Source organism: Gossypium arboreum, chromosome 11, assembly GCF_025698485.1.
Source record: "Gossypium arboreum isolate Shixiya-1 chromosome 11, ASM2569848v2, whole genome shotgun sequence".
Classification (NCBI taxonomy): Eukaryota; Viridiplantae; Streptophyta; class Magnoliopsida; order Malvales; family Malvaceae; genus Gossypium; species Gossypium arboreum.
In genome coordinates, this window is record NC_069080.1 from 137,247,985 (window position 1) to 137,260,525 (window position 12,541).

Sequence of the window (12,541 nt, forward strand, 5' to 3'; positions counted from 1 at the left end):
GAACATTTGATTTTAATTTTAAAAAATAAATATTTCAAAATTTAAAATACCCGTTTGATTTTATTTATCTGTATTCAACTATGCTGCTTGGATTTCTAGGTTACTGTAATTTTACATGTTTGCCGCAGTTAAAAACGATAGATACTTTGTGGTCTTAATCACTATTAAAATGGAGTTATTTTTAGTTTTAATTAAATTTTCAGATTTGTACAAATTAATTTTTATATAATTATATTTAAAATTAAAATATAATTATTAATTTTGGATTTTGTAATAATTTTAAAAATTATAGTTGTACATAAAACATATATATTTATATTGGTTTGATTTTAACTGAAATTATTTAATATAATTTATTAAATAATAAATAATTGGGTGTGAAAATTTAAGCTAAAAAAATAATATCTTTATCTCAAAATAATATATAATTGAATTTAAAATAAATATTTAATATTTAATATGTATTTTAAGTTAAAAGTTAAACCTTTTTGGTACTATGGAACAGTTAACAAAATTATGCATGCAAACAACTGTGGCTTTGATATTTCTGCCTATCGTAGTGGTACCAAGGTTGTTGATGAGTCTTGCTAACAGCCTAGGAGCATCAACTCATCCAATGACACCTGGGCCAAGTTTGCAATGTAGTTTATGAGTAATAATGGGTTAGGCAAGTTTGCAAGGTTGTTGATGAGTCTTGCTAACAGTTCCTAACGTATGTACATGGGATGGTTAATATCAAGAGGACGATATTACAATCGAACTACTAGCGGTGCATTGAGCTCGACAATAAGACTCGAAATATCAATGCTCTTGGCCGGTTGGAGGCCTTACCGAATCTCCCACAATTCTGTTTATACACTATCCATCATCCTAGCCTTGAATATGAAGCCATGCACCTAATCACCATTGGCATCTTGCAATGGACCCCCGGCAGAGGCCAAACACATTGTCACACGTTGTGCCACATTCGTATTCAAAATATAGCACCTAATCGGAGGTCTTTGCCGTTGGACCCACCTTCGACCTTAATGGACTAGAGTAACTAACGCATGACATGCGCGAACAATATAGCATGGATCGAAATAATGGAAAAAATAATAATTTTGTCTCAAATATATATAGGAAAGTTAATTTTCCATTATTGTTCAAAGAAGCCACATGTAATGCTTGAGAGAAAAAGAGAAAAGGAAATACTAGAATACTTATCAATATTCTTACACATGCATACATGACACTACCCCAAATACTTGAGATCTCTTTGTTTGATATACAAGTAAGCGTCAATTAAAATTGGAGTCAAATTTGATCAACGGGATTGGTCAGTGGGATTGATTGTTTGATTAGATTGGTGGAGTTAGAAATCGGTATAGATTGATTGAAGCGGGTATAGATCGATTGAAGCGAGCAAAAAATTGATTGAATTGGGCAATTAAATTTATCTTTTAAATATTTTTTGAATTTTTATTATTTATTTAATTGAAGTGGATGAACTAGTTGGATTGATAGGTGGAAATTTATTGTATTTGTGTTTTTTTTGTTTAAGTTGAACTCTAAATTTGATAATTATTTTCACATTGAGGCATGTATTTTTCTTTTGTTCAAATTCAGGCCTAAATTTGGCAATTGTTACCCCTATACTTGACCCAATTATCAAGTAAGGATATAGAAATACTACATTTGTTGCCAGAACAACCATAATCATACTCTAATAAGCTTAACTTTTAACAAAGAAAATTTTGAAACATCTTGATTTTGACTAAAATCTATTAAAATTATTAACAAAAATTTGTTACGACACCTAGTTATAAAACAGGACAAAAGTGTCGTTACTGCTTTATAGGTATCGATACCTTTACTTTAAGTATCAATGTCCTTGTCCTAGTATCGATGGTAATTTGAGTTTCGAAGTTCAAGAATAAGAAATATCAAGTTTTTGGGACAATTTGCATCTTTACACCTTCATAGTTATTCTAAAATAACCTAATATTTTCAAATATAAAATCTATCATTAAAGATCGTTATCCAACAACTCTTTTATTGAACACATGATATTTTCTTAACGAACCTTATGCATATGCCATTCGTACCAAAGTTACATAATTATCGAAAATTTCTGAATAAATCAATTAAAGTACTGAACAAATAAAGTTTGATAATTGTATTTCAATAATTTTTACTTGAATTTCTAATTTATTTATATTTCTTATGCTTGTTAGTATATTAATTTTTCATTTTGTATTTCTACTCTATTAACCCAAATTTATATTAAATGATTTTAAACCAAATCATTTATTGTTTATTAGTTTAATATTAAAGAAATTTGATTAGATTAAAATTTATTTAATAAAATATTAATTTAAAAAATTAAAATCATATTTTTGTTAAGGTTAAATAATTTATATCAAATTGTAATGGTAAATATGTATCTTTTGAATAATTAAAATATATTTATCATAATAAAATTTTATATATTATTATATAAAATAAATCTTATATAATAACATAATTATTAATGCCATTACTTCATACAATAATATAATTAACTTTTGTGGCGCCAACTTTCTAAACAAAAGCCACAATCAAAGGCCAAAACCAAGTGCCCAGCACGCGATAAAAATCTCTGTCACTGGCAACAATTAATGTCATCTAAACAGATGACTGAGGTAAGTTGCACCATTTTGAAGAACAAGCGTGCTTCACTGGAAGCAACCGGGCATCCAAACGACACATGGGATGTGGAAGCGTTCAATGGAACTGGCTAGTGGTCAGTCAAGTGATTAATACCAGTCTTTTCATTTCTCTATATCTCTTGAATCACCAGACCCTTTAAAAAGCCTAAGAAGCCACCCCCTAAGCCACATTCTCCTACCATGTCTCATAACGACCATTTTCTCTTCCCTAAAGTACAATCCTCTGTTCTCTCTGACCCTTCTCTTTTCTTCTAGCGAAATCTCCTCTCATCCCCTCTCCCTACTAACTCTTTCTTCCAAAACTTCACTCTCAAAAATGGTGACTATCCTGAATACATCCACCCTTATCTCATCAAATCAGCCTGCTCTTCCATTTCTATTTCTTACCCATCCATCTTTCACAATCCTCCTTCCATTTACCAAAAGTTCGTTCGTGATTTAACCATCTTTGCTACCGATAAAACCACCTCAGCTTCGGATAAAAGCCATGTTACCACTTCTTACAGTGATCTCAGTGTTACTTTAGATATCCCTTCCTCCAACCTCCGTTTCTTTCTTGTTCGAGGTAGTCCATTTTTAACCTGTTCTGTAACCCGCAAGACACGAATATCAATCTCCAGTGTTCATGCAATTCTCTCGGTTTCTTCCAATAGTTCACTCACCAAGCATACCATTAAGCTGAACAATGGCCAAACTTGGATTATATATGCATCGTCATCCGTCAGTTTGAATTGTTGTTCCAATAGGGTCGGAAACGTGTAAATTATTGTACTAAAAAATCACACAAAGTTCAATTCCCAGGGAAGAGAGGTGGATCACAAGGATCTCTTAAATACCAAGTCTTTCCTTAGTCAGAATATTCCTTCTAATGTAATTTAATAGCACAATTAAATACTACTATTATACCCTCAAATATTGAAAGAAAAATAGAACAAAAAGAACACAATAGTTTTAACGAGGTTCGGTAAATTATACCTACGTCCTCAGGCACTAACACCAGATGATAACTTTACTATCTCCAAAATATTACAAACAAATAGAATTCCTTAAGAATTCTCAAATGGGAGAAGAGAGAAAACTAAGAGAGAAAGATTGGTTGGGATAGTTGAAATGAAAAATGAAAAGGCCTATTTATAGTTGAAGTTCAGGGACTAACTTGCAAATGGCCTAAAAATTAGGGACCAAAATTGTAATTATCCCATTCAACTTTTCAACATTCTTGCAACTTGCTTCACCTTTTTAACAAGTTGCTTCCTACCTTTGTCGACTTTTCAACAATCTCCACCTTGAAGATTTGATTAGGATAATCGCATCTTCACACACTTCCTTTAACTCCCCAAATTCGATAAAGTTATCTTTTGTAGTGCCTCCAAATGCGCTCTCAAGCGCCATACACTGAAGGTGCTCAAATTCTCGGGATGTTAATCAAGTTCAAACAATGATTAAACTTGATTGTTGTTACCACTTTGGTCATCATATCTGCGGAATTATCTGTTTGCGGAATCTTCAAGTAGAATTTTTCCTTTTCAAAGACTTCCGCACAAAGTGATATCTTACGTCAATATGCTTGGTTCTTGAATGATAGACTTGATTTTTGCTAAATGAATAGCGCTCTGATTGTCACAATATAAACTTATGTGACTTTGAACAACTCCCAAGTCTTTCAACAATCCATTAAGCCAAATAGCCTCCTTAATGCCTTACAGAATCGCCATATATTTCGCTCAGTAGTAGACACACCATGTAGATCGTAAGGTAGACTTCCAACTCACTGGGGCTTTCGCAAGAGTAAAGCAGATACCCGTAGTTGAGCGACGTTTATCTAAATCACCAGCAAAGTCGGAATCAACATATCCGACTACAAACCCGACCAAGTGCTTCATCCTGTTCAAAATTAAACCAACATCTACGGTTTTTGAAGATACCGTAGAATCCATTTCACTGACTTGCCAATGTCCTTTTCGAGGATCATGCATATACTGCTCACAACTCCAACAGACTTGTGAAATGTCGGTCACAGTACACACCATCGCATACATCAAACTCCCAAGCGCATTAGCATATAGGACTTTTGCCATATATTCTCTTTCTTCTTGGTTTTGGAGATAATGGAGCACTAAGTTTCAAATGAGAAGCAAGTGGGTACTTACATGTTTTGTGTTTTCATTTACACCAAAACATTGTAATACCTTTTCGAGATATTGCTTCGATTCAAACAAAGCTTGCCTCTCTGTCTATCTCTACTTATCTCCATGCCGAGAATTTTCTTGGCCTCACCTAGATCTTTCATCTCAAACTCTTGATTCAACTGAGCCTTCAGCTTATCTATCTCTTTTTGGCTCTTCAAGCGATTAACATATCATCAACATACAAGAGTAGATAAATGAAAGATCCGTCATGCACTTCGAAAATACACACAATTGTCATATTTGCTTATTGTGTACTTCTGCTGGCTTTTCATAAAGCTATCAAATCGCTTGTACCACTACCTCGGGGATTACTTCAATCCATATAGCGATTTGTTCAACTTACAAACCCAATTTCTACCACCAACATCATGTATCCTTGGTTGAGTCATATAGATCTCCTCTTCTAACTCACCATGCAAGAAAGCCGTCTTAACATCAAGTTGAGCTAGCTCCAAATTCAATTGTGCTACCAAGGCCAACAAAATTCGATGGAGGAATGCTTCACAACAAGGAAAATACATCATTGTAGTCAATTCCTCCTTACGAGCGTAGCCTTTAGCTACCAATCTTGCCTTGTAGCGAATATCTTTCTTGCTAGGAGATCCATCTTTCTTTGCGAATACCCATTTGCATCCGATTGCCCTTTTACCTTTCAAGAATTGCGCCAACTCCCAAGTATTGTTCTTAGGAGAGCGCATTTCTTCATTAATGGCACATTTCCATTTGTCACTTTCTAAGCTTTGTATTGCTTCTTGATAAGTGACAGGAATATCATCATCAACAACGGGAAGGGCGTAGGCCACCATATCAGTAAATTGAGCAGGTTTACGAATTTCTCTCATTGGCCTTGCAAGCGCAATGAGTTCAGTGTACTTAATGGTTCTTGGGTCGAACCTCTTCAACCTCTAATTCCTCCATTGTGGTGGAGAATTAGACTTATTAACTGGGCAAATCCCCATCCGCTCAAACTCCACCTGTTTTGGAGTACACTCCACCTGCTGTGGAGTATCGCTCGTCTGAATATCTTTATCTGCTATATTTTTCAATGTGGCAGATTCATCAAAGGTAACATCTCTGCACATGATCATTTTCTTTGTGTCTAAGCACCAAAGACGAAATCCCTTCACTCCAGAAGTGATTCCCATAAAGAGAGCTTTCTTTGCCCTCGGATCTAACTTTGACTCCTTCACATGGTAATATGCAGTTAATCCAAACATATGTAAGGAATCATAATCAGTGGCGGTTTTCAGACCATACCTCCATAGGAGTTTTTCTTTCTAATGCAGATGATGGCAACGATTAACAAGATGGCCAGTATGTCACGACCTCACCAAAATTGCTTGCCCAACCCAAAGATTGGACAACATACATCGAACTTTCTCCAAGAATGTTCGATTCATACGCTCTGCCACTCCATTCTCTTGTGGTGTATCCCTAATTGTAAAGTGTGGAACAATACCATACTCTTGGCACACATCGAAGAACGGATCACTTTATATTCCCTCCATTGTCCGTCCTAAGCCGCTTGATTTTCTTGCCGGTCGGTTTTCGATCATAGTTTTCCATTTAAGAAAAACTCCAAGCACTTCATCTTTAGTTTTCATGGTATACACCCAAACTCTTACGGAAAAGTCATTAACAAAAGTAACAAAGTAGTGTTTTCCTCCCAACGAAGGTGTTTTGGAAGGCCCCACATATCTCGAGTGAACATATTCCAAAATACCTTTTGTATTATGGATAGCAGTGCCGAATTTCACTCTCTTTTACTTTCCCAGAACACAATGCTCATAAAATTTTAATTTGCAAGCCTTTGCCACTTTCAACAATCCTTGCTTTGCTAGAATTTGTAAGGATTTTTCATTTGGCATGTCCCAACTTCATATGCCACAACCGCATTGAGTCCAAGTCTTTGTTCTTGGAAGCTGCGTGATCGCTCCAATAACTGTACTACCTTGGTAGTAATACAAGTTATTTTTCCCGATGCCCTTCAATATCACAAGTCGCCAGATGTCACTTTCAAAACCCCATCTCTCATAGTAATAATCGAACCATTGGATTCCAAGGCTCCCAATGAGATGAGATTTTTTTCAAACGGGCACGCATCAACATCGCTTAGAACTCGGTTGATCCATCTTGATTCTTTAATTGGATTGAACCTATCCCAACAGCTTTCTGAGCATTGTCATTGCCCATATAAACAACTCCTCCATTTAGTTCTACTAAATCGAGAACCATTCGGTTAGGGGACATATGATAGGTACAACCCGAATCTAATATCCACTCATCCGAATGGAGCGACGATGATGATGCAACCAATGATAGTTCGAGTCACCGGTATCATGCTTTACAACACAAGCATCTCACAGACTTTTCCCTTATTCTTGACTTTGGACAATTTTTCTTCCAGTGGCCTTTCTCATGACAAAAGGCACATTCATCTTTCCAGTCGGACTTTGACTTTAATCTCCCTTTGAGTTTTCTTCCGAGTGTATGAACGACCTCGGACTACTAAAGCTTCGTATCTCGATTGAGTTTTTCGTTTGTCCTTCTTTCTCTGTTCATAATCGTATAAGGCCGCATGAGACTTCGCTCGAGATATATCACTCTCGCCATGAAGTAGAGTAGTTTCTAGGAACTCAAACTCCTCGAAGTGACCCCAACAAACATCAAAGCCAAATCTTCATCTTTGAATGTCTCATCCATATTTAGCAAATCAGTGACTAACTGATTAAATTTGGTGATGTGATCATTCATTGTGGTACTTGGGACGTAGTGAAGCGAAAACAGTCTTTTCTTCAAGTGGAGCTTATTTTGACTGTTTTTCTTCAAAAATTTTTCTTCAAGTGCCACCCACAACTTATTTGCAGAAGTCTCCTTTGAAAAAGCATACCTCTGCTCTCGAGAAAGGCATGATCGAATTGTGCCACATGCCAACCGATTGATCGCCTTCCAATCTTTCTCCGTACATCATCGGTTTCTCTTCATCAATGGCAATGTCTAGACCTCTTTGAAAAAGGGCATCTAGAACCTCACTTTGCCACATACCAAAATGGCTTGTGCCATCAAAGGTCTCCACAGCCAATCTTGCATTTGCAATTGTCGGTCTTGTCCACATGGACGATGTTGAAGCTCCTACACCAATCGTTTTCTCCATAATCTTTCAATATATCTAAGGAAATCTTTTACGATGTGGAAGATCGGTTTAAAGCGCAACCACAGAGCATACTACGATTAACCTTCGGCTCGATACCACTTGTTGTTCTAATAGGTCGAACGTGTAAATTATTGTACTAAAAATCACACAAAGTTCAATTCCTGGGAAGAGAGGTGGATCACAAGGATCTCTTAAATACCAAGTCTTTCCTTAGTCGAATATTCCTTCTAACGTAATTTAATAGCACAATTAAATACTACTATTATACCTCAAATATTGAAAGAAAAATAGAACAAAAGAACACAAGAGTTTTAACGAGGTTCGGTAAATTATACCTACGTCCCCTGCACTAACACCGGATGATAACTTTACTATCTCCAAAATATTACAAACAAATAGAATTCCTTAAGAATTCTCAAATGGGAGAAGAGAGAAAACTAAGAGAGAAAGATTGGTTGGGATAGTTGAAATGAAAAATGAAAAGGCCTATTTATAGTTGAAGTTCAGGGACTAACTTGCAAATGGCCTAAAAAATTAGGGACCAAAATTGCAATTATCCCATTCAACTTTTCAACATTCGGTGCAACTTGCTTCACCTTTTTAACAAGTTGCTTCCTACCTTTGTTGACTTTTCAACATGAATCCTAGTGTTTCTTTGATTACTTCTGGTGGGTTTTCGGGTATTCTTCGGATAGTTGTATTGTCCGATTCTGACCCGACATGTGAATCAATCGTCGATCACTTCTCTTATTGCTACCCGACCTCAGGTGTTGCAGTTTTGACCAAATCGTCTTGTGTAGAGTATAAATGGAAAAAGAAAGGATGGGGTGATTTGCTTATGCTTGCACACCCACTTCATCTTGATATTATATGTAAGGACTATTGTAATGTTAAGATTTTAGAGAATTTTAAGTATAAAAGTATTGATGGGGACCTTGTTGGTATTGTTGGTGATTGCTGGATGTTGAAACCACACCAAGTTTCAGTAACTTGGCATTCAATTAAATGGGTTAATGAAGAATCGTATGCTGAGATTGTTACTGCTCTTGCTAAGGACGTTGATTCCTTGGATTCATCGGCTATAACGGCGAAATCATCATATTTTTATGGCAAGTTGATTGCAAGAGCAGCAAGGTTGGCTTTGATTGCTGAAGAAGTGTGCTTTCTTGTTGTGCTTCCAGCTATAAGAAAGTTCTTGAAGAATACAATTGAGCCATGGCTGGATGGTACTTTTAATGGGAACGGTTTTCTGTATGAATCGAAATGGGGGGGAATTGTTACGAAACAAGGATCAACGGATTCAGAGGCAGATATCGGGTTTGGAGTTTACAATGACCACAATTGTCATATTGGTTACTTCCTTTATGGGATAGCTGTCTTGACCAAGATTGGCTCTACATGGGGAAAGAGGTATAAGCCCCAAGCCTATTCACTTGTGGCTGATTTTATGAACTTAGACAGTCTATCGAATTCGAATTATCCACGAATGAGGTGTTTTGATTTCTACAAGCTCCATTCTTGGGCTGGAGGGTTGACTGAATTTGCAGATGGGAGGTATCAACAAAGCACTAGCGAAGCTGTTAATTCCTATTACTCTGCTGCACTAATGGGGTTAGCCTATGGAGACACCCATCTTGTTGCAACTGGTTCAACACTTGCAGCACTGGAGATTCAAGCAGCAAAAAAATGGTGGCATGTTAAGGAAGGAGATAATCTATATGGAGAAGAATTCACTAGAGAGAACAGAGTTGTAAGTGTTTTGTGAGCCAACAAGAGGGACATTGGTCTTTGGTTTGCCTCTCCTGTCTGTAGAGAATGCAGGCTTGGAATCCAATTGCTACCAATATCGCCAATCAGTGAGGTATTATTCTCTGACATTGAGTGTACCAGACAGCTTGTGAACTGGACATTGCCAGCACTGGGAAGGGAAGGTGTAGGAGACGGATGGAAAGGGTTTGTATATGCCTTGGAAGCAATTTATGACAGTGAGAGTGCTTTGAAGAAGATAAGGAAACTGTCAGGTCATGATAATGGGAATTCACTTGCTAATCTCTTGTGGTGGGTTCATAGCAGAGGTAAATTAACTTGAAATTCAACATGGTGCAGAAGGGAAATGTTACTGGACTCGGGTCTTGCCATTTTCTTTTGTAATTGCTGCTTAATGGTATGTATGATGCTTGCTGAGTATGAAATATCAAATGTCTTCATGTGATGAAATATGCGTCCAAAGGATCTCAAGCATCAAATTAGTGGCTTCCAAATTGAGGCTTTATTTAACAAATAAAAATGATATTGTTTAAAAAAGTATAACAAAAATGACTTGAAAAGAACAGTGATGCAAATATCCGAAAAATACATATAAAAAAAAAAACCAAAAAACTAAAAAAACTATAAAAGAAACGAATCCGGCCTCACTACACAGGTAATGGTGAAAGCCTTCTAACTAGCTGTTGAAACTAAAAAACATAATGGTAACTAAATGCAATAAATGAAACGGCAGAAAACCCCGATTATTTCAAACGGCTGGATACCATTAAAGCTCCTGAGTTGTCATTTCAATATCCAATTCCTTCTGACGATGGCAGTTTCCAAGGGTTTAATTTTCTTGCTATCTTCTTTTGAAATCATTTCTCCCAAACATTTCCTCAGTCTGGGTTTCTTGGCCATCTTCTCTCCGATTCTAATGTGTGGCGGTTCAGTTCTTCTCCTATCAGTTATGACTTCCTTCCTCTGGCTAATGCGTCTTTTGCTAGTCTACGTGCTTGCGAATTTTCTGATCTTTGAATGTGCTGAAAGATGATTTCTTGAAAACAAGTTTTTTTGTTCTGGATCTATTGAAAAAAGATGCAGATATTCGTGAAAACCCTAACCGGCAAGACCATAAGTCTCGAGGTCTAGAGCAGCGACACCATTGATAATGTCAAAGCCAAGATCCAAGACAAAGAAGGTAAGTTTCACCCATTGCCTGTTCGTTCCCAAATGTTTCATTTTTTTCTTAAAAATCACAAATTAGTCTTTCTAATTAAGTTCTAACTTTGATGAACTAACAGGAATCCCCCCGGACCAACAACGTTTAATTTTTGCTGGTAAACAACTTGAAGATGGCCGTACATTGGCTGATTACAACATTCAAAAAGGTTTCTCTATTGGAATTTTTTTTTTATAATTCTAGTAAATTTTTTGTTCTTTTATATTTGATTACAATGGTTTAACTGGATTTTTGTCGGTTTTCTTTGTGTGTAGAATCAACGCTTCATCTTGTTTTAAGGTTGAGAGGTGGAATTATTGAGCCTTCTTTAATGGCTTTGGCTCGTAAATTCAACCAAGACAAAATGATTTGCCGCAAGTATGCCCCCTTTTTATTTTCTTTAATGGATTTGTCTAGTAAATATCGGAATTACATGATCATATGAATACGGCATGAATACACACATGTTTATGAATATACTAATTGTTAAGAAAGCTGGCAATATCAAGCACAGCTTGATTATTGGAGACTGACACTGAAAATAGTAACCAAAGTACGAATATGACACGAATGCACTAATTGTTAAGGGAATCTGACTTGCCATTTTTATCTTCGTTTCCACATTTTTGATTTTATTTATCTGTATTCAGTTATGCTGCTTGGATTTTTAGGTTACTGTAATTGTACATGTTTGTTGCAGTTAAAAAGGATTATGAAATAAGACTCGAAATATATGACACTACCTATGTACACAAGAGCACCCTAGAATACTTATGTACCAATTCTTCCACATGCATACATGACACTACCTCAAATACTTGACATCTCTTTGTTTGATACACACATGAGCCCGATTAAAATTGGAGTTAAATAAGATCAAATCCATTGTTGCTTTTATTAGATTAGATTAGTTGGTTGGACTTTATTGTTTGATCAGATTGAGAATTGATTTGAGTATTTTAGATTAGTGGATTTATGAATTGGTATAGATCGCTTGAATTGGATAATTGATTTTAATGATTTATATAATTGAAGTGGATCGGATAAAATTCAGACTTAAATGCTAAAAAACTCTTGTAAAACAAATAAAATCAATCACGCACTTTTACAAAAATGAAAAAAGGGCTTAAATGAATGTATGTGATAAATCAAAGGGTTTAATTACATTTTTTTATTATAGATATAATTGAATATTTTAAGTTTTTTACCAAGGCTTCTTTTGGAATATTCAAATTTGAAAAATATATATATATGAGTATAATTACAATTACTATAATATGAGTATAATAATTATTTAATAAAATTAAAATAAATCCCAAAATTTTCTTTTGGACTCAGGTCCATTTTGAAAACACAAACGAAAAAAAATGGGCAGCCTTTTTAACACTTCTAAAATGCTCGGTCTTGAAGGGAAAAAAATATATAAACCTAGTTACTATTCCCAGTCACATCGGACAGTCTCGCCAGCATTAAACAAAAGCAACCGTTCACATCAATAACCACGCCTGTTTCCAAGATAGCTTTTCTTCAAGATCTCCAT

The 12,541-nt window shown here is 35.7% G+C and overlaps 2 pseudogenes; both read left to right on the plus strand.

The window, feature by feature from the left end:
- Positions 1–2,654: 2,654 nt before the first annotated feature.
- Positions 2,655–10,817, plus strand: LOC108472255 (probable endo-1,3(4)-beta-glucanase ARB_01444; annotated as a pseudogene).
- On the plus strand, positions 10,414–11,592 carry LOC108472963 (ubiquitin-like; annotated as a pseudogene).
- The last annotated feature ends 949 nt before the right edge of the window (positions 11,593–12,541 follow it).